The sequence below is a fragment of the Dreissena polymorpha genome, chromosome 11 (genome assembly GCF_020536995.1).
Source record: "Dreissena polymorpha isolate Duluth1 chromosome 11, UMN_Dpol_1.0, whole genome shotgun sequence".
NCBI classification, from domain to species: Eukaryota; Metazoa; Mollusca; class Bivalvia; order Myida; family Dreissenidae; genus Dreissena; species Dreissena polymorpha.
In genome coordinates, this window is record NC_068365.1 from 59,808,569 (window position 1) to 59,829,990 (window position 21,422).

A 21,422-nucleotide genomic window follows, 5' to 3' on the forward strand; every position below is an offset into this window, starting at 1 on the left:
AGCTCGGGTACTACTTACCGGTACATGTACCCCGGGTACTCTTAACTTTACTTACATGTAGCCCGGGTACGGTAAAGAAACTTAAACATACCCGCAAATATTAGATTGTATCCGAGTTGTATATCTGCCAAAAATCCGATGTCGTTAAACATGCTAGCGATTAAAGTAAAACAATATTGTTTACCTTAAAGAAACTTATCTTTAAAAAAAATCTGCATCAACATGCTTTTTAGTATGAGTGTTGAGAGGACGCCGTAGGAATAATCAAGTAATCAAGAATACGTCTCTGTTTCTGCTTTTATTTCCTTCATGTATAATGACGATAAGGATTGACGACTAACATTGACGGCAATGATAACAAGCATTGAAAACTAACACTAACGACAAGGATTGGCGACTAGATGTAACATTGACGATTCTCTACAATAAATGAAATTAACAATAAAGAATGAATAATACGATTATAGTACAACAGATCTGCTATTCGAAGTATAATATGATAGCATACACTCATTAGAATAAAAGGTTTCATAAATAACAATTTGAAACATTTTCAATAAATATCGAAATATCTTATACAATATTTATTACACAGCATAAATTATTTGTTAAAACATAATATAAATACCAAATATGGTGTTCCCCATTTAACGGACCTCGCAAACCAAAAAATGTTTCTTTAAAAAAATCTATGACGGTAAAAAGTGAACGTGCGACATCGCGGAAAATATACTTGACAACGTCATACAATGACGCGACTTTAAACAATTTAAGATTTTAAATTGAATCACATTAATGATTGTAAAAATGAGTTTTGATAATACATTGTATAAATGCCATTTAACAGAAAATTGACATAAATGTAAACATAATTAATTTTTACAAAATAGCCGACAACAACCGATTTAGTGTTAAAATTCCCGGGTATGTTTTAGTATATTTACCGTACCCAGGGTACGAGCCTTACTAACTGTATTATTATTATATCTCACCGACTACCTTTACCTTGTTGTGTTTCAACCTGAAATTTATGTAAAATCCGGCTTTCTTTACTTTTATTTTTCATTCATTTGATTACGCAATTGTTGACGTATCTCGTGGAAAATTATTTGAATCTTTGGATTTTAGTGACGACAAGCTGGAAGTGTCAATTTATTTTTTACAATGAATCTAAGATGTATTTAATTTTTGTGTGTTTGTCATGCATAGTTCAGTGTTTTCCAGAAAAATTTGAGTAGCCAGTTATATGGCCGGCAACTATGCAGTAAAACCAAAGCATTTGTGACATTTACTTGATATATTTGGGAAAAGTAGCCGGCATCAAGAGTTAATGTAACCGGCAAGATCGCTAGCAGCCGGTATTTAAAGAGAACACTGATAATAGTAAATTAAATCTCTACGACGGGATTACAGCTTTGTAAAATTGTTTTTTGGGTGATAATGGTTAGTAATTCATACTAATGTTATTAAAAAATATCGGCTTAAAATTTAATTTTGAGAATGGGATGGAAGAACAGAAAATGAAGAGCATACAGGGATGGAAATAAGTGGTTTACCGTGAACCCGGGGCAAGTAGATTTTGGCCTGGGCAACTCAATTTCAAAAGTTGGTAAACTTCTTTTTTTTAAAGCTTAAAACAATTCACTGCAATAAAAATTGAAAAACAATTGATCACCATGGATCAATACTAGTTAAATAACATTCATTATTTAGGAATAGGACATGATTCAATTTAGGCTCATAATAAAACATCATGCATTGAACATGTGTTGTCACCAAATGTATTTAATTATCTATTATTTTATTAAAAGAATGTATAATATTCACATGTTCATATTTCTGGGCTCGTTATTCTTTATCTGGGCAACCAAAATACTAAAGATGGTTGCCCACAATAGTAAACAGTTAGTTTCAATCCCTGGCATATCATTGTATCTCTATTGTTATAAGCATTGCATTAAAGTTGTGATTGAGGTTAGCCTGTTGTTTATGGTATATTTACATTTTAGCTTGACTGTTATATATGAAATATATATAGTCGAGCTATCCTACTCAACCCGGCGTCGGCGTGCGCATTGGAATGTTTGCGTACCACCTCAAATATATTTCCTATGTCCATTGACATATTGCTTTTATATTTTGCATACTTCATTACCGACATAACCCCAATCTATAAACAAGAGCAGACAACTCATTTACTGTATCAAGCATTTTAACAGAATTAGGCCCTTTTTCACTAAGAATAATATGCATATTATTGATAAATCTATGTTAAAGTTTGCATATGACCTCAAATATTTTTTATGTCACTTGACATATTGCGTTCATACACCATGTATTTTGCTTATTAACCAACATGACCCCAATGTATAAACAAGAGCAGATAACTGTATCAAGCATTTTGTAACAATTATGGCCTTTTTTTCACTTAGAATAAGCATATAATTGATAAATCTATTATTAAGTTTGCGTACCACCTTTAAATTGCCATAACTTGTTTATTATGCTCCCCCCCAAATTTTTTAGGGGGAGCATATAGTCGCCGCTTCGTCTGTCCGTCGGTGCACAAACTTGTTTCGTACCCAATTTTTTTTGTACCCAAATTTATATATGTACCCTTTTTTTTTCGTACCCAAATAGTTTTTTGTACCCTAATTTTTTTGTTCCCTATAGGTTTTCATAACCAAATTTTTTTTCGTACCCAATTTTTTTTTTACACAAATTTGTTCGAACCCAAATTTCTTTGAACCCATTTGTTCGTACTCAAATTTTTTTCGTACCCAAATTCGTTTTGTTCCCAATTTTTTTTGTACCCAAATTTTTATTTGAACCTTTTTTTTCGTACCCAAATAGTTTTTCGTACCCTAATTTTTTTTCATAACCAATTTTTTTTTCGTACCCACATTTTTTTGTACCCAATTTTTTCGTACACAAATTTGTTCATACCCAAATTTCTTCGTACCCATTTGTTCGTACTTTTTTTTTTTTTGTACACAAATTTTTTCGTACCTTATTTTTTATTTGTACCCATTTTTTTCGTACCAAAATAGTTTTTTCGTTCCCTTATTTTGTTTGTACCCTTTTTATTGTACTCAAATTTGTTTTCGTACCCAAATTTGTTTTTTTTTCCTACCCACATATTTTTTCGTACCATTTTTTTTTAGAAATAATCGATTTTCAATTTGATTTCATCTCTCCACTCATTCCATCACGCGAAACCCTTAAGGTGTCGCAACTCTAGTACAAAAATGATAACTATTCGGACTTCGGGTGCAATTAATTACTCACAAATCTGTAATTTTGCGGAAAATATAGTTAAGGTCGGGTTTCCAAAAACACGGGAGTTTTTGTTAGGCATTGTAGTGAAAATTCATATGGAATGAGTGATGTATTGGACGTCATCATTGATGACGTTCATTCGAACGAATGATTAAGGGGGCTAAGTTTCGTTAAGCTGGCGCATATAGCCGCGATTTGGGCTTCTTGAAAACTGGCCGAACACGTTTGCTGAAATTTGACATGTATATGGACCAGAATGCGATCTACCTGTTGGCGTAGGCGTTATACCTGGGAAAAATCAAGTTTTCGAGTATTTTGCGTTTAAATATTTTTATGGGAAAGGGCACGCGCGCGTGACGTCATGAAAAGCGCTTAGGCTAGCTTCCATCTTGCTACGAAACAAAGAAACTGACGTTACGCGTTATTAATTCAGTTAGGCGTTTAATCGATAAACAAAGGCGTAATAATTGTGTTTGAATACCAATCGGTAGTACACATGCATGTCTTTTGTGCACATTGTGGTTTTTTAATGAACATGACATAAATCTATGTGTTATTCAACGTATTGAGTGCGACGAGTTAAAGAAAGGTTTACGCGGCTAGGCTTTCCGAGATAAATGTAAGTACACACTGGTATTAGAATGGTATTCTGTTTATCCGATAATATCTTGAATATAAATGATATTCAGACAATTACATTATTAGGGTTTAATAATTTATTATTTAATCAATAAATAAACGCAAGCAGCAAATCAATTGATTTCGTTTGTAGTGGAAACCGAAAGTAAACAAATCAACCGTCAAAATGGCTGACAACATAGCAACGTAGGAATTAACGCTCAGAAATTATTTACAAAATAAGATCATCAGAAATGATGTAAAGTGAACGCTAATTCGCTGTTTTGTAGATAAGTATACGATCTATTGAAAAACCATAACATTTGACATAAAAACACCCGCGGATATGAAAATCTTCAGTGTAACGAAATAGCAGACATCACACGGCGTCTCTGATTCTACGCTGTTTGCCAAGGCCGATAATGAATGGAAATGCACAAACTCAGTAACTGGCAAGCATATATGCATTAGTAGGTTGTTTCGTGATTATTTAGAAACGACTACATAATTCTTTTTGTTCAGCCAGTGCAACTAAACAGAAATAAGTATAAAAAGTTTCTACACCTGACAACAATGTGCCAACTTAATACAAGGTAAGTTGTTTACATTATTTAAAATATTGCAAGCTTACAGTATACAACAATAAACAGCCGGTACAATGTAATGTCATCATTTTAATTTTAATTAGCCCGTGGTTAATTACCCTTTTAAATCTTATGGATCAATGCATCTCTAACACCTTCAATTGACTTGTTCGTGAAAAATATACACCCTCAGTGCATGTTATCCCATACACCATCACTCACTTACTAAGGCTCGATTGATCATTCTCGGCTCGGGTACTACTTACCGGTACATGTACCCCGGGTACTCTTAATTTTACTTACATGTACCCCGGGTACGGTAAATAAACTTAAACATACCCGCAAATATTAGATTGTATCCGAGTTGTATATCCGCCAAAAATCCGATGTCGTTAAACATGCTACCGATTAACGTAAAACAATATTGTTTACCTTAAACAAACTTCTCTTTTAAAAAATCAGCATCAACATGCTTTTTAGTATGAGTGTTGAGAGGACGCCGTAGGAATAAGCAAGTAATCAAGAATACGTCTCTGTTTCTGCTTTTATTTCCTTCATGTATAATGACGATAAGGATTGACGACTAACATCGACGACAATGATCACAAGCATTTAAGACTAACACTGACAACAAGCATTGGCGACTAGATGTAACATTGACGATTCTCTACAATAAATGAAATTAACAGTAATAAATGAATAATAAGATTATAGTACAACAGATATGCTTTTCAAAGTATAATATAATAGCATACACTCATTAGAATAAGATGTTTCATAAATAACATTTTGAAACATTTTCAATAAATATAGAAATATCTTAAACAATATTTATTACACAGCATTAATTAATTGTTAAAACATAATATAAATACCGAATATGGTGTTCCCCATTTAACGGACCTTGGTAACCAAATAATGTTTCTTTTAAAAAATCTATGACGGTAAAAAGTGAACGTGCGATGTCGCGGAAAATATTATACTTGACGATGTCATACAATGACGCGACTTTAAACAATTTAAGATTTAAAATTAAATCACATTATTGATTTTAACAATGAGTTTTGATAATATAAATGCCATTTAACAGAAAATTTACATAAATGTAAACATAATTAATTTTTACAAAATAGCCGACAACAACCGATTTAGTGTTAAAATTTCCGCGTACGTTTTAGTATATTTACCGTACCCAGGGTACGAGCCTTACTAACTGTATTATTATTATATCTCACCGACTACAAGGTACCTTTACCTTGTTGTGTTTATCAACCTGGAATTTATGTAAAATCCGGCTAATTAGTAACAAATGTGATACACTGAGATAAAGATATTGCCTTAGTCCTTATGTATTTGAGGCTGTTTCCATAAATAATTAAGAAGTAACTTTTAACAGCTTTAAAGATTTTTTTAAAAATAAATAACTCAGAAAAAAGTTTATCAATTACAGAATAATTATTGATTTTATATAAAATGGCTCTTTTGTAATGTTTAAATGCTACAATTTTCAATCGACCAGTAATGACCAGTATTGACCGGTTTTAACCAGGTATTGACCGCCGGCCCGGTCAATACTCAATTGACCGGTCAATATGCCAACCCTGCATTGAAGCCTAATATGCATTTATCTATTATTATTTGGGCACAAATAATTTTACTGTGTGAAGACCCTACATAAAAATGCTGATTTTTTTCTTACTTGGTACCTGGCGACACACATTTTCAAGTCTATTTCATTAAATTTGGCATAGATATTTATAAAATTGGCATCGTATGAACCAGTAGTCATAGTATAAGCAACATTGAAGCCTAATATGCATTCATCTATTATTAATTGGGCACAAATAATTTTACTGTGTGAAGACCCTACATAAAAATGCTGATTTTTTTCTTACTTGGTACCTGGCGACACACATTTTCAAGTCTTTTTCATTAAATTTGGCATAGATATTTTAAAAAATGGCATCGTATGAACAAGTAGTCATAGTATAAGCAACATTGAAGCCTAATATGCATTAATCTACATGTATTATTATTTGGGCACAAACAATTTTACCGTGTGAAGATCCTACATAAATATGCTGATTTTTTTCTTATTTGGTACCTGGCGACACACATTTTCAAGTCTATTTCATTAAATTTGGCATAGATATTTATAAAACTGGCATCGTATGAACCAGTAGTCATAGTATAAGCAACATTGAAGCCTAATATGCATTCATCTATTATTATTTGGGCACAAATAATTTTACCGTGTGATGACCCTACATAAAAATGCTGATTTTTTCTTACTTGGTACCTGGCGACACACATTTTCAAGTCTATTTCATTAAATTTGGCATAGATATTTGTAAAAATGGCATTGTATGAACCAGTAGTCATAGTATAAGCAACATTGAAGCCTAATATGCATTCATCTGTTATTATTTTTGGCACAAATAATTTTACCATGTGAAGACCCTACATATAAATGCTGATTTTTTTTCTTACTTGGTACCTGGCGACACACATTTTTAATTCTATTTCATTAAATTTGGCATAGATATTTTTAAAAATGGCATTGTATGAACATATCGTCATAGTATAAGCAACATTGAAGCCTAATATGCATTCATCTATTATTATTTGGGAACAAATAATTTTACCGTGTGAAGACCCTACATAAAAATGCGTTTTTTTTTCTTACTTGGTACCTGGCGAATCACATTTTCAAGTCTATTTCATTAAATTTGGCATAGATATTTATAAAAATGGTATCGTATGAACCATAAGTCATAGTATAAGCAACATTGAAGCCTAATATGCATTTATCTATTCTTATTTGGGCACAAATAATTTTACTGTGTGAAGACCCTACATAAAAATGCTATTTTTTTTCTGACTTGGTACCTTGCGACACACATTTTCAATTCTATTTCATTAAATTTGGCATAGATATTTATGAAATTGGCATCGTATGAACCAGTAGTCATAGTATAAGCAACATTGAAGCCTAATATGCATTCATCTATTATTACTTGGGCACAAATAATTCTACTGTGTGAAGACCCTATATAAAAATGCTGATTTTTTTCTTATTTGGTACCTGGTGACACACATTTTCAAGTCTATTTCATTAGATTTGGCATAGATATTTATAAAAATGGTATCGTATGAACCATTAGTCATAGTATAAGCAACATTGCAGCCTAATATGCATTCATCTATTATTATTTGGGCACAAATAATTTTACTGTGTGAAGACCCTACATAAAAATGCTGATTTTTTTCTTACTTGGTACCTGGCGACACACATTTTCAAGTCTATTTCATTAAATTTGGCATAGATATTTATAAAAATGGCATCGTATGAACCAGTAGTCATACTATAAGCAACATTGAAGCCTATAATATGCATTCATCTATTATTACTTTGGGCACAAATAATTTTACTGTGTGAAGACCCTACATAAAAATGCTGATTTTTTTCTTACTTCAATGGCGACACACATTTTCAAGTCTATTTCATTAAATTTGGCATAGATATTTATAAAATTGGCATCGTATGAACCAGTAGTCATAGTATAAGCAACATTGAAGCCTAATATGCATTCATCTATTATTACTTGGGCACAAATAATTTTACTGTGTGAAGACCCTACATAAAAATGCTGATTTTTTTCTTACTTGGTACCTGGCGACACACATTTTCAAGTCTTTTTCATTAAATTTGGCATAGATATTTTAAAAAATGGCATCGTATGAACCAGTAGTCATAGTATAAGCAACATTGAAGCCTAATATGCATTCATCTACATGTATTATTATTTGGGCACAAACAATTTTACCGTGTGAAGATCCTACATAAAATTGCTGATTTTTTTCTTATTTGGTACCTGGCGACACACATTTTCAAGTCGATTTCATTAAATTTGGCATAGATATTTATAAAAATGGCATCGTATGAACCATTAGTCATAGTATAAGCAACATTGAAGCCTAATATGCATTCATCTATTATTATTTTGGGCACAAATAATTTTACCATGTGTGAAGACCCTACATAAAAATGCTGAATTTTTTCTTAATTGGTACCTGGCGACACACATTTTAAATTCTATTTCATTAAATTTGGCATATATATTAATAAAAATGGCATTGTATGAACATGTCTTCATAGTATAAGCAACATTGAAGCCTAATATGCATTCATCTATTATTATTTGGGAACAAATAATTTTACCGTGTGAAGACCCTACATAAAAATGCTGATTTTTTTCTTACTTGGTACCTGGCGACACACATTTTCAAGTCTATTTCATTAAATTTGGCATAGATATTTATAAAAATGGTATTGTATTAACCATTAGTCATAGTATAAGCAACATTGAAGCCTAATATGCATTAATCTATTATTATTTGGGCACAAATAATTTTACTGTGTGAAGACCCTACATAAAAATGCAGATTTTTTTCTTACTTGGTACCTGGCGACACACATTTTCAAGTCTATTTCATTAAATTTGGCATAGATATTTATAAAATTGGCATCGTATGGACCAGTAGTCATAGAATAAGCAACATTGAAGCCTAATATGCATTCATCTATTATTATTTGGGCACAAATAATTTTACTGTGTGAAGACCGTACATAAAAATGCTGATTTTTTTCTTAATTGGTACCTGGCGACACACATTTTCAAGTCTATTTCATTAAATTTGGCATAGATATTTATAAAATTGGCATCGTATGAACCAGTAGTCATAGTATAAGCAACATTGAAGCCTAATATGCATTCATCTATTATTACATGGGCACAAATAATTTTACTGTGTGAAGACCCTACATAAAAATGCTGATTTTTTTCTTACTTGGTACCTGGCGACACACATTTTCAAGTCTTTTTCATTAAATTTGGCATAGATATTTTTTAAAATGGCATCGTATGAACCAGTAGTCTTAGTATAAGCAACATTGAAGCCTAATACGCATTCATCTACATGTATTATTATTTGGGCACAAACAATTTTACCGTGTGAAGATCCTACATAAAAATGCTGATTTTTTTCTTATTTGGTACTTGGCGACACACATTTTCAAGTCTATTTCATTAGATTTGGCATAGATGTTTATAAAAATGGCATCGTATGAACCAGTAGTCATAGTATAAGCAACATTGAAGCCTAATATGCATTCATCTATTATTATTTGGGCACAAATAATTTTACTGTGTGAAGACCCTACATAAAAATGCTGATTTTTTCTTACTTGGTACCTGGCGACACACATTTTCAAGTCTATTTCATTAAATTTGGCATAGATATTTATAAAAATGGCATCGTATGAACCAGTAGTCATAGTATAAGCAACATTGAAGCCTATAATATGCATTCATCTATTATTATTTTGGGCACAAATAATTTTACTGTGTGAAGACCCTACATAAAAATGCTGATTTTTTTCTTACTTCAATGGCGACACACATTTTCAAGTCTATTTCATTAAATTTGGCATAGATATTTATAAAATTGGCATCGTATGAACTAGTAGTCATAGTATAAGCAACATTGAAGCCTAATATGCATTCATCTATTATTACTTGGGCACAAATAATTTTACTGTGTGAAGACCCTACATAAAAATGCTGATTTTTTTCTTACTTGGTACCTGGCGACACACATTTTCAAGTCTTTTTCATTAAATTTGGCATAGATATTTAAAAAAATGGCATCGTATGAACCAGTAGTCATAGTATAAGCAACATTGAAGCCTAATATGCACTATCTACATGTATTATTATTTGGGCACAAACAATTTTACCGTGTGAAGATCCTACATAAAATTGCTGATTTTTTTCTTATTTGGTACCTGGCGACACACATTTTCAAGTCGATTTCATTAAATTTGGCATAGATATTTATAAAAATGGCATCGTATGAACCATTAGTCATAGTATAAGCAACATTGAAGCCTAATATGCATTCATCTATTATTATTTTGGGCACAAATAATTTTACCATGTGTGAAGACCCTACATAAAAATGCTGATTTTTTTCTTAATTGGTACCTGGCGCCACACATTTTCAATTCTATTTCATTAAATTTGGCATATATATTAATAAAAATGGCATTGTATGAACATGTCTTCATAGTATAAGCAACATTGAAGCCTAATATGCATTCATCTATTATTATTTGGGAACAAATAATTTTACCGTGTGAAGACCCTACATAAAAATGCTGATTTTTTTCTTACTTGGTACCTGGCGACACACATTTTCAAGTCTATTTCATTAAATTTGGCATAGATATTTATAAAAATGGTATTGTATTAACCATTAGTCATAGTATAAGCAACATTGAAGCCTAATATGCATTAATCTATTATTATTTGGGCACAAATAATTTTACTGTGTGAAGACCCTACATAAAAATGCTGATTTTTTTCTTACTTGGTACCTGGCAACACACATTTTCAAGTCTATTTCATTAAATTTGGCATAGATATTTATAAAATTGGCATTGTATGGACCAGTAGTCATAGAATAAGCAACATTGAAGCCTAATATGCATTCATCTATTATTATTTGGGCACAAATAATTTTACTGTGTGAAGACCGTACATAAAAATGCTGATTTTTTTCTTAATTGGTACCTGGCGACACACATTTTCAAGTCTATTTCATTAAATTTGGCATAGATATTTATAAAATTGGCATCGTATGAACCAGTAGTCATAGTATAAGCAACATTGAAGCCTAATATGCATTCATCTATTTTTATTTGGCCACAAATAATTTTACAGTGTGAAGACCCTACATAAAAATGCTGATTTCATCTATTATTATTTGGCCACAAATAATTTTACAGTGTGAAGACCCTACATAAAAATGCTGATTTTTTTTCTTACTTGGTATCTGGCGACACACATTTTCAAGTCTATTTCATTAAATTTGGCATATATATTAATAAAAATGGTATCGTATGAACTAGTCGTCATAGTATATTAGCAACATTGAAGCCTAATATACATTCATCTATTATTATTTGGGCACAAATAATTTTACCGTATGAAGACCCTACATAAAAATGCTGATTTTGTCTTACTTGGTACCTTGCGACACACAATGTCATATTCATCTACACAAATGTATCACATGTGTCAGAAAACACCCAGGACAAATATATGGACGGAATGATTTTTTCACTTATGTGGGTGTATGTTGGCTCCACTTCACACGATACAGTCATTGTAGTTTAATTGAAAAACGCATCTTACAGTGTGAGATGAGTTCTGGGTTCAGGCCCCAGCAGTGGCCTATCATGTGTGATATACAGAGCCATTATGATTAAATATACACAGTTATCTTTTTAAACAATACAATTAAATATAAGGAATAATGTTAAAGGGCATTGCTGCTTAGCCATTTTTGGGATTGTATTGTGATTTTTGGCCAAATTTGGCACTGAATAACAGGGTTTATATACATCCCAAGCATAAATGCTTCTAAATTTGTAAAAAAAAAACAAGTCGAAGTGTGCAGAATATTAAAAATTTGCAACTTTCTGATGTCTAAAGGTCATTAAATGCCACTTAAAGTTTACATTTTTTTGTACAAAATGACCCATTTTGTGCTGTCCATTATTGGTTAATGTTTTACGCCGTCAGGTCCAAAAACGCTCATTCTGTAGCTTGTTTGGACTATAATCTATAATGTGGCCAAGTTTCAGCAGATTCGGCCCAGTGGTTCTGATTTTATACGCAGTGACTAGCTTTTATTAGTCCACTACCGGTTTCACCGGAGGGGACTTATGGTTTGTGCTCTGTGTGTCCGTCAGTCAGTCAGTTAGTCTGTCACACTTTTCTGAATCCTGCGATAACTTTAAAAGTTCTTAATATTTTTTCATGAAACTTGAAACATGGATAGATGGCAATAAGGGCATTATGCACGTAATTTCATTTTGTTCCTACGTCAAAAATTCTGGTTTCTATGGCAATAAATAAAAAAATAAAATAAATTCTGACAATGGTGGAGCCGGTAGGGGCCAAATTTGCTTGACAATAGTATTGTTGAGTATTACTCACTGACTTATGCATATGCGCTCGGCTGTTTTTGGAGAATACCTGAGGTATTGTCATAGCCAGCTCATCGTGTCGTGTCGTGTCTTTTCGCCGTCCGGCGTCCGCCATGCTAAAACCTTAACATTGACCCATTGTACCCACAATTTTCGTACCCACATTATTTTTCGTAACCAAAATGTTCGTACCCACATTTGTTTAGTACCCAAAATTTGTGTTCCCACATTTTCTTACCCAAATTTTCGAACCCACATTTTTTTAGTTCCCACTCATTCCATCCCGCGAAACCCTTAAGGTGTCGCAACTCTAGTAACCAATAGGGATTTGGAGGCGTTGTGCTTCAGTTTCAGTACAATAAATAAATATTGTATGTTTCCACAAAAGTCGAAGTGCAATTTCACATGTTTACGTCAGGACTATTTGGCTCGTTGTTGGCACGTTGTTTTTTTTCGATTTCGATTTTGTATTGAGTTCGTCCATTTCAGGGTGCATCGTCATTATTTACTTATTCCTAATAATAATTCAAATTGGGGAAATAAGTTTGTTTAATATCAAACAGTTCAAGTGGAAATGAGAGTGGAAGTTTTTCCAGCAATCGACATGGGCTACAAATACATCACGATTTAGAAGAAGACTCTGCACCAATTGTCAGACCGAATATTCATCATCAAGAGATGTATAATGATAACACTGACAACGAAGAGCCAGAAGACTATGCCCCCGACCCAAGGGATTATTATTCTCACTTCTACCGCGAGAGTGAGAGACTCACAACGTTCCATGACTGGCCACAATTGGCTCATGTAAATAAGGAAGAATTGGCCAAAAATGGTTTTATGTACCTACATGTATCAGATCGCGTACAGTGTGTATTTTGTAGAGCGAGTTTAGCTAGCTTTGCACCAGGTAATGTTGTGGCCAATGAACACAGGAAATATTGTCCCGAGTGTCCATTTGCGTTTGGTTATGGGTGCGGAAATATACCAATACCGTCCTCAGTTCAGCAAACAACACAACGAACAACTTTGAAGGAAATAGATAGTAGGAGAACGACTGCAGCTGGAAACTTTGCATTCTCATCTCCGCCATCTTCCACTGTCCGGACGACTTCAATTCCAACCAGAACTGCTAATCAAAATGTTCTACCGCAGTCAAATAGTGTAACATTGTTGTCTGCCATTGATCCAAACCAAGGAGCTGCAGCAGTGATCACAAAGCCAAATACAGGGACTGGGTGGACGAACACACAAGATTGCGGTCTTACAGGGGATGGCCTGCACAGATGAGACAAACCCTGCGAGATCTGGCTGCCGCCGGACTGTTGTACATGGGTACGTTGAAATATATCTTATGATTTATATGACATCTTAATTTTTTATTGAATGAAAGCTGTGTACATGAACCAATACCATTATTGTATAAAAGCATTATGTGTGTCCCTGCGAAAAGAAAATCAATGCGAGCTGCGATTCGGTTTCAAATGCATGATTGTACTATTTAAAATTAATTTATACAGGTCAGGGTGATCATTGTAAGTGTTACTGGTGCGGAGGAGAACTCTACGACTGGGATCCAGAGGACCTTCCCCGGGTCGAGCACGCAAAGTGGTTTTCGCAGTGCGGCTTTGTGAGACAACAGATGGGCGAACAATTTGTCATAAACGTCAAAAATGGCGTGGTGAGTGCAGATTTTAAATCATTTAGAATAAAAAACTGAATGTTTATGACTGTTGTGACACCAGACATACATTTTTCTACTCTTGTATTAATAACAAGACTGTGTGAAAGTCGGATGATATCAATTATTGGCGTCGCACAGAAGTTCGGCGACTAGTATGTAATACGTTTTTTTTCGCTTATGGGAGGAGAAGTTATTTTACAGATCAATGTATATATTTTTGTTGTCAGAATATCTTGCATAGTGGTGATTTTGTGTGTGTAAATTAATGTAAATAAGTACTGCATTTGTGCCTATTACATTTACTACAACATTTATTGCCAATAATGCAAAGCTAATTGTTTTAATTAATAACTGATCACAGGGGAAAGATCACAGAGACTGGGCAAATACGCGAACCGGTGAAACTTTCTGGTTTTGTATAAAAACAAAACTTCTTTGTTCCACTATCCTAGCAACCACCTAGTTACTAATAAAGGCGCTATAGAGCGCGAAGCGTGACATGTATTATTAATTGTTATAATTAGATAAAGGCAGCAGCCGCTTATGAATGAGGAGCACCATCACAGCACCCCAGTCTCTACTATCAAGTCCTCCTACAGGTTTTTTTTGTAAGAACCACATATAGAAGGCCGCAGACCTGACCCGTATCTTGCCAGTGCTATGGACCCTTTGGTGTGGACCTTTAACCCCGCTCACTATCCAGCGTTCAAACTTCCGGGTTTACATTTAAACCGATAGCTTATTAATATCTTAGTTAGAAGGTGATTTTTTCAACCGGTTCCGTAGTGTAGTGGTTACACGCTCGCTTCACATGTGAGAGGCCCAAGGTTCGAGCCCCAGTAGAATCAAATTATTTTATTTGTGTTCTATGTTAACTTTTTGTTTTAATGTAGAAATTTTAAATATGCTGTTTTATTGTAACCATTTTTTTTTATTATGCCCATGAAATATATGTGTGAGAGGGTGGGGGGGGGGTTCGTAAACACATTAAAACTTTTACAGTGCTTTCATATCAATGAGTACTCAACCCCTATCGTAAATGAGCAACGTAAGAATAAGTTCAGAATCATCTCCCCTTGAAGCTGAGAAAAATTTGAAACTACTCTTACAAGATGAAACAGATTTTTTTAAACCTACACAGTTCTGTTCCATTAATGAAAACTGCACATGGATGCCAGTAAAAAAGGAAACCAATGTGAATAAAATGAACAATGAAATATTTGGGGGTTACAACACAAAATCATATATAATGGTTATTTGGGGGTTATAACACAACATCAAAGATAATGATTATTTGGGAGTTATAACACAAAATCATATATAATGGTTATACCAGTATCTTTTTCTATTTTGTTTTAAATAATCGGTCAATATATTAATATTTACAGTAGAAAAACAAATCGTTACATGTAACTTCATTGAGTGCCTTTTACTCTGAAATTCCCGACGCCCTTTGATGCTTTGCATCAATACTTATCTTATTGAATAATTGTATTGTTCTCTAGGACTATATATGGTTTAATCCGGCTTTATTAAGCTGCGTCACAGTTGCGTTTGCATTTCAGCTTTGTACTGCTATGATTATATTCTAGTATAATATATTAATGTTTTATCCGACCGTATTCTTGCTTGCAAAAGTACTTAAACGTGTCAATATAAATGTTTGAATTGTTCTTTCATAGCAAGTATCTCGCGGTTTGATTTTTAAGTATTAAGCATCGGTCAATGATGACACGTATATGTATAATAATGTGGTAGAATGGGGCTGATATTTTGACTAATTGTCACTAATGTTGAGATGTTATCTCTGTGATTTCATAATTGAAAATGTATGAAAAAGCGTTCTTATATAACTAGTATCACAAGGAAAAAATTTTTTGATTAAGACTCAATTATTACTAGCATTAATGACATGTAAGTGGTTAAGTGGACCAAGTATTTCACTCATTATATTCTGGATGATTTATTTATGACATAGACAACAAACGTTGAGTCTCCAAGCAACCAGGAGTTCTTGAGACGTCCACATGTTCTGGCTGCACTGAACGACTATAGATATACACGAGAGCAGGTCTTGGAAGCATTAAACACATACGGTAAACATACTTGCAGTAATTCTGATCAGCGTATTGGGATTCATTAAAAAGGTTTGGCGTGTGAATGTTTCTATATCACAAAATGCAAAGAGTTATTCTTATAACATTAATTATTTTGAAACAGGTGTCCTGAACCTTGTAACTGCGCAAGATATCAAAAGATATGTCGATGAGTTGACACAGAAGAGGCAGGTAGCACAGATTCATGCGAGACTCATAGACACCGTTACTTATGCAAACTCAAGACTATCGAGTCATTTGGTCAACAGGTCAGACAGTTCATTTGCTGTGTCAGCTGGTGGTAAGCAAGTAACCCAGCCCAGTGACGAGGCGGGGGCCTCCAATAGTCAGTTGTGCATCGAGGATCTGGCGATGGAGGGCGTGGAGGAATCAAATACTGGCAGTTTTAATTTCAGGCGTTTACAGAACTTGAGTTTGAATACGCACTCTAGTTCCTTGTCCACTGCAAGTATTCCTTCAGGTGAGATCAAGTTTTGTATAAGGATTAACTTAAACAATTGCAACATCAAAATATACAAATATACAACCATCCCACAATCGACTTCAACGGCATGTTTTGAAATTTGTCCACACACACACGCACACACAAGTCTTTATCGTATTTTAATGTGCGAAGCGTTCGTTAAGTTTTAAATATTTTATTAGGAAACGGTTAGGTTCTGTCCATGTGCGGCTCTAATATATACATTTCCTTCAATTATGCTTTGAAAATGAGGCTTAGCGGCATCGGTCAATTTCATGCTGCTTGATGTAAAATCATTAGATGTATAATTTTTGCTGTAGATGTCGACGATGTTCTTAAAGAAAACGAGAAACTCAAAGAACAACGCGTGTGTAAAGTATGTATGGACAGGGAGGTATGCGTGACCCCTTCTTCCGTGTCGCCACCTGGCAACCTGTGAAGAGTGTGCTGAATCAATTAGTACTTGTCCCATATGCAGATCGGATGTTGAAAGCAAAGTTAAGTATACTGGGCTTGATAGGTAAAGATCAAATAGTATATGCTCCTTAATAGGAAATTATCATATAATATATGTATGTTTTTCATTGTCAGGCTCCTTTGGAATCGCAGTGTTCGCGGAAGGAGCTTATTCGAGGGATAGAATCGTAGTAATTATCTTGTAAAATGATGTCATTCTTTCTTTGAAAAAGGCGATAATATCTTCTTTTTTTGAATGTTGCTAATGATATTAAATGTTAGAAGTTTTCATGGGAAACAACTTGACCATGTTATTGTTGACAAAGATATACAAATATGTTCTTATTCTAAACATATATAAACATACACTACTGATGTTCTTATTCTAAACATATATAAACATACACTACTGCTTGACCAGCCTTTTAGACGATTTATTAAGGTCAGACATAAAAAAACTCGTTTCCTAAAATTTAAAATAAAAAAATCCCAAACGTGATTATCCGAAAATGAAGAGACACACTGAAAGTATACCTTATGCATTGACATTTGGATATTCCTGTGTATAACGTCACTTGCAAAAATCATGTTTGCTTTTAAATACCACGCCGTTACTAAATGAAATGTCTGCAATCAATGTTAAACTACTGTATATTTTTCATATTGGTTTTAAACAAAGAAAGTTCAAGGTTGAAGTGATTTGAATATAGTATAATGTAGTATGAATATAATTATTAAAGTTTAACTACTACACTTCAACTCAATAACTACTTTAAGCTAACTGTTGAATCCATTATCTATGGGGTTAATGCCTATTAACCCAAAGTAAGCTAATGAAACTGTCAAACGACGCCTTGCACTCATCTGCTGAAGTTTACGACTGTAACAACAGAAATGTGTTTTTTAACCAAATAGGAAGAATTATAATAGAAAAATAATTATTATTTGGGCTACAAAGAGGGTGCCTAATTACATAGAATGTAATTGCGATACATACAGACCTAGCTCGAGATTGCACTATTATATAAATTAATATCTTAAATGTTGAAAATCTTGATTCGTGGCTTTACACTTTTTCTTGTTTAAGTTGTAGAAAATGTTCCTTTCAATGCAGTATTTAATGTTTTATTGCATTTAGATTGCTTTTGTTAATTATTATTTTTTTATTGACATCATAATCAGAGCTCCATATAAGATGCGTATCTGCGTATTTACGCATTGAAAAATTTAGAAAACGCATTAAAAATTAGCCCGGTACGTAACTTTACGCAATACAAATCTTAGTACGTTTTTTTAATCGATTAAAGTGCGTAACCGGTTTAACCAATAATCCAGTTGAGATTTTAGTGTAAGTTAACCTTTGAATCAAAAGTAAGTAAATCAAAACAAGCTTGTAATCAAAATGGCGGTTCATCATGTCTGTGGTTAAAAAAGTGACGTTTAAAGCGACCAGCTTCTCCTGCGGGAATATGTTAAAGAACGCCTGTTCATATCATCATTTTAACTTCTTTCCTTTGCATTGTTTAATATAAATAACAAATAAAATTATTTCTAGATTAAACTCGCCATGTTATATGTCAGTTACCTTTGGAAATAGAAAATACCCCTAAATATTCCTAAGTACCCTTTATGACTGAAACAAGGGAGTAAAATACGCTTTAACAATAATATCCGGGGATAACATACCCTTTCGACTAAATCCTTATCTGGAGCTCTGATCATAATCAGTTGTTTGTGTTTTTTGGTTTACTGTTTGATGCATCATTATAATGTTTTATATTGAAAATAAATAATGTATATTTTAAATGATACAATTATATTCATTACAAATACCGAACAAATTATATCGTTTTTATTTTATTTATTTTATTGCCAAATATTAAGATCTACACATCCGGTAGGCACCAGTCCCATTGTGAGATTACGGTGATACCACTCTCAATTCATCTGTACAATAACTGGAATACCTTAACAGTCCCCTGAAGCTATTTGTGTAGTCTGTCACAAAAATATATTCGTATAATGTTGAAATGTTGATGTCTCGGAACATGTACAGCTTAACAGCAGTTATATAAAGAGAGCAATAAAACTTTAGGAACTCTTAACAGGAGAAAAACTCTTTTAATCACTAACTCCATTTATAACATGAAACTGCATATTAATTTACAATGATACAAACTTGGTTTACTGCCTTGTAACGGTCCATGGAAAAAATGGGGGGGGGGGGTCGGTTAAACCGGTTTCAGGCTAACCTCACACTTACACCAGAGAATAACACACCAACGCTCGTCTAAAACTATCTCAATCAAATAAACCTATGCAGACTGAAAATGAAAATATCATTGCGAAAACGTGACGTGCAGATCGAATACTACACACATACTTTTAGTGTACTAGTGTCGAAAGTATTGGAGTTAAAGAAGATATAAAAGAATGGATTTATCAATAAAATACAGTTGTTATTGAAGTTAATGTCTTGCAATACATTTAAAAAATCCACAGGACATGAGAAATATACCAAAGGGCTTGAAAAGCGCATCGCTCTTTGAAAAAAAGGCTAAATGCGTGATGGGGTAACCTAGATTAGCACATTCAGAAAGCCCCGTCTTCTCACATGCGGCTCACATCTCCGTTCGTTTCAGGATACGACTCGCAACGGATTAAATAACAAATTGTTGACTGAAACATGTTCTCGTGTATTTTATTGTCAACATAAAACCATAAAGCACGTATGCCTTTCAGGTCTACATTCAGAAAGCCCCGTTTTCTCACATGCGGCTCACATCTCCGTTCGTTTCAGGATAGGACTCGCAACGGATTAAATACCAAATTGTTGACTGAAACATGTGCTCGTGTATTTTATTGTCAACATAAAACCATAAAGCACGTATGCTTTTCAGGTTTCACTACTGGATGTTATTTCACATTTGTGAACAAAGTAGCTTAACCGATACACTATCACATCAGAGTTAACGTGAAACATATTGCACCTATTTTAAATGTAAATATACTATAAAACGAACAGAGCTACATAAACATGATCTATCTGTAAAGTACTGTTGATCTATGAATGCAGATTTAAGAAACGGATAACATCACGTTTTGTTTACGTTGGTCAGCCTTGAGCGAAATATTGCACACGTGTCCTATGTATTTAGATAACAGTATTTATGTAAAACCATACACCCGTTAATGGCACGTAAGTAACTGAATGAAATGTTAAATTATTTCAGACAAGTGCTTTAATTGTTTCTAGAGAATCAATCCAATTAATAACATATGGATAGTGCATACTTTAAAATTTACTTTCAAGGAAACATTCTTTAATAATTTAATAAATTTAAAAAAAACATAATCCATATTTCTTTTACTGTAATAAAGATGCAGTGAAGTCCCATAGATTTATTACTTATTCATCATTTGCTTGTTCATGAAGAACGTTTCCAGTCATATTTAATACTAGAAACCTTTTATGGTGGTATTTTAAATTGTGTTTACGCTCCACCAACTTTACATCATTCAAATACGTAAATCCAAAAGGTTACAATCTAGAACATTACTCACCACCGTATCGACTATTACTCTATAACTTATGAAGTTTGATACACGAGGGTATATATTCAGTGGATAAACGACAGAAATAGTATAGTTTGCATTGAACTACTACTTGAAAATAACTCAAGATTATCTGTTTGGTGAGATACACGTAAGTTATATTTTGTTACATACACTAACTTCGTTTAACTTAATAATTATGGTAATATCAATCGTGATTATGTTAACATATTGTATTAAAATCAGGAAAATTCATCAGTACGTTTCATTCATGTTGAAAGAAAGCATTTTCAAACACAATTTTAAAGCCAGAACAAGATAATTACTATAAAAGCAGACTGGAGAATTAACTGGGACTCACTTTAAAAGGTGAAAGGTGACGTTGTTAAATTTCAATCAAACTGAATTTTTAGCAAGATTTGTAAAATAATTTAGAAAAATATATTTCTTAAATAAACGAAAAAAAATGTGCCTGCCGTGTATTCTAATGATAAATTTAAGTACATCTACAATTTCAGGTGCGTTTTAATAGCTATTTTAGTGGGGATCATGGAAGAAACTAGTTTAAAAGCGAGTGATGTTAGCGACTTTAAAATTGGGAACTATACCA

General features: G+C 33.3%; 2 protein-coding genes across 4 annotated transcripts in view; both read left to right on the plus strand.

The window, feature by feature from the left end:
• The window catches only part of LOC127849572 (uncharacterized), a 247,385-nt gene that overhangs the window by 118,194 nt on the left and 107,769 nt on the right, over nucleotides 1-21,422 (plus strand). The gene's annotated exons all lie outside the window — the stretch shown is intronic.
• Nucleotides 1-21,422, plus strand: part of LOC127849567 (E3 ubiquitin-protein ligase XIAP-like) — a 68,824-nt gene that overhangs the window by 43,549 nt on the left and 3,853 nt on the right. The gene's annotated exons all lie outside the window — the stretch shown is intronic.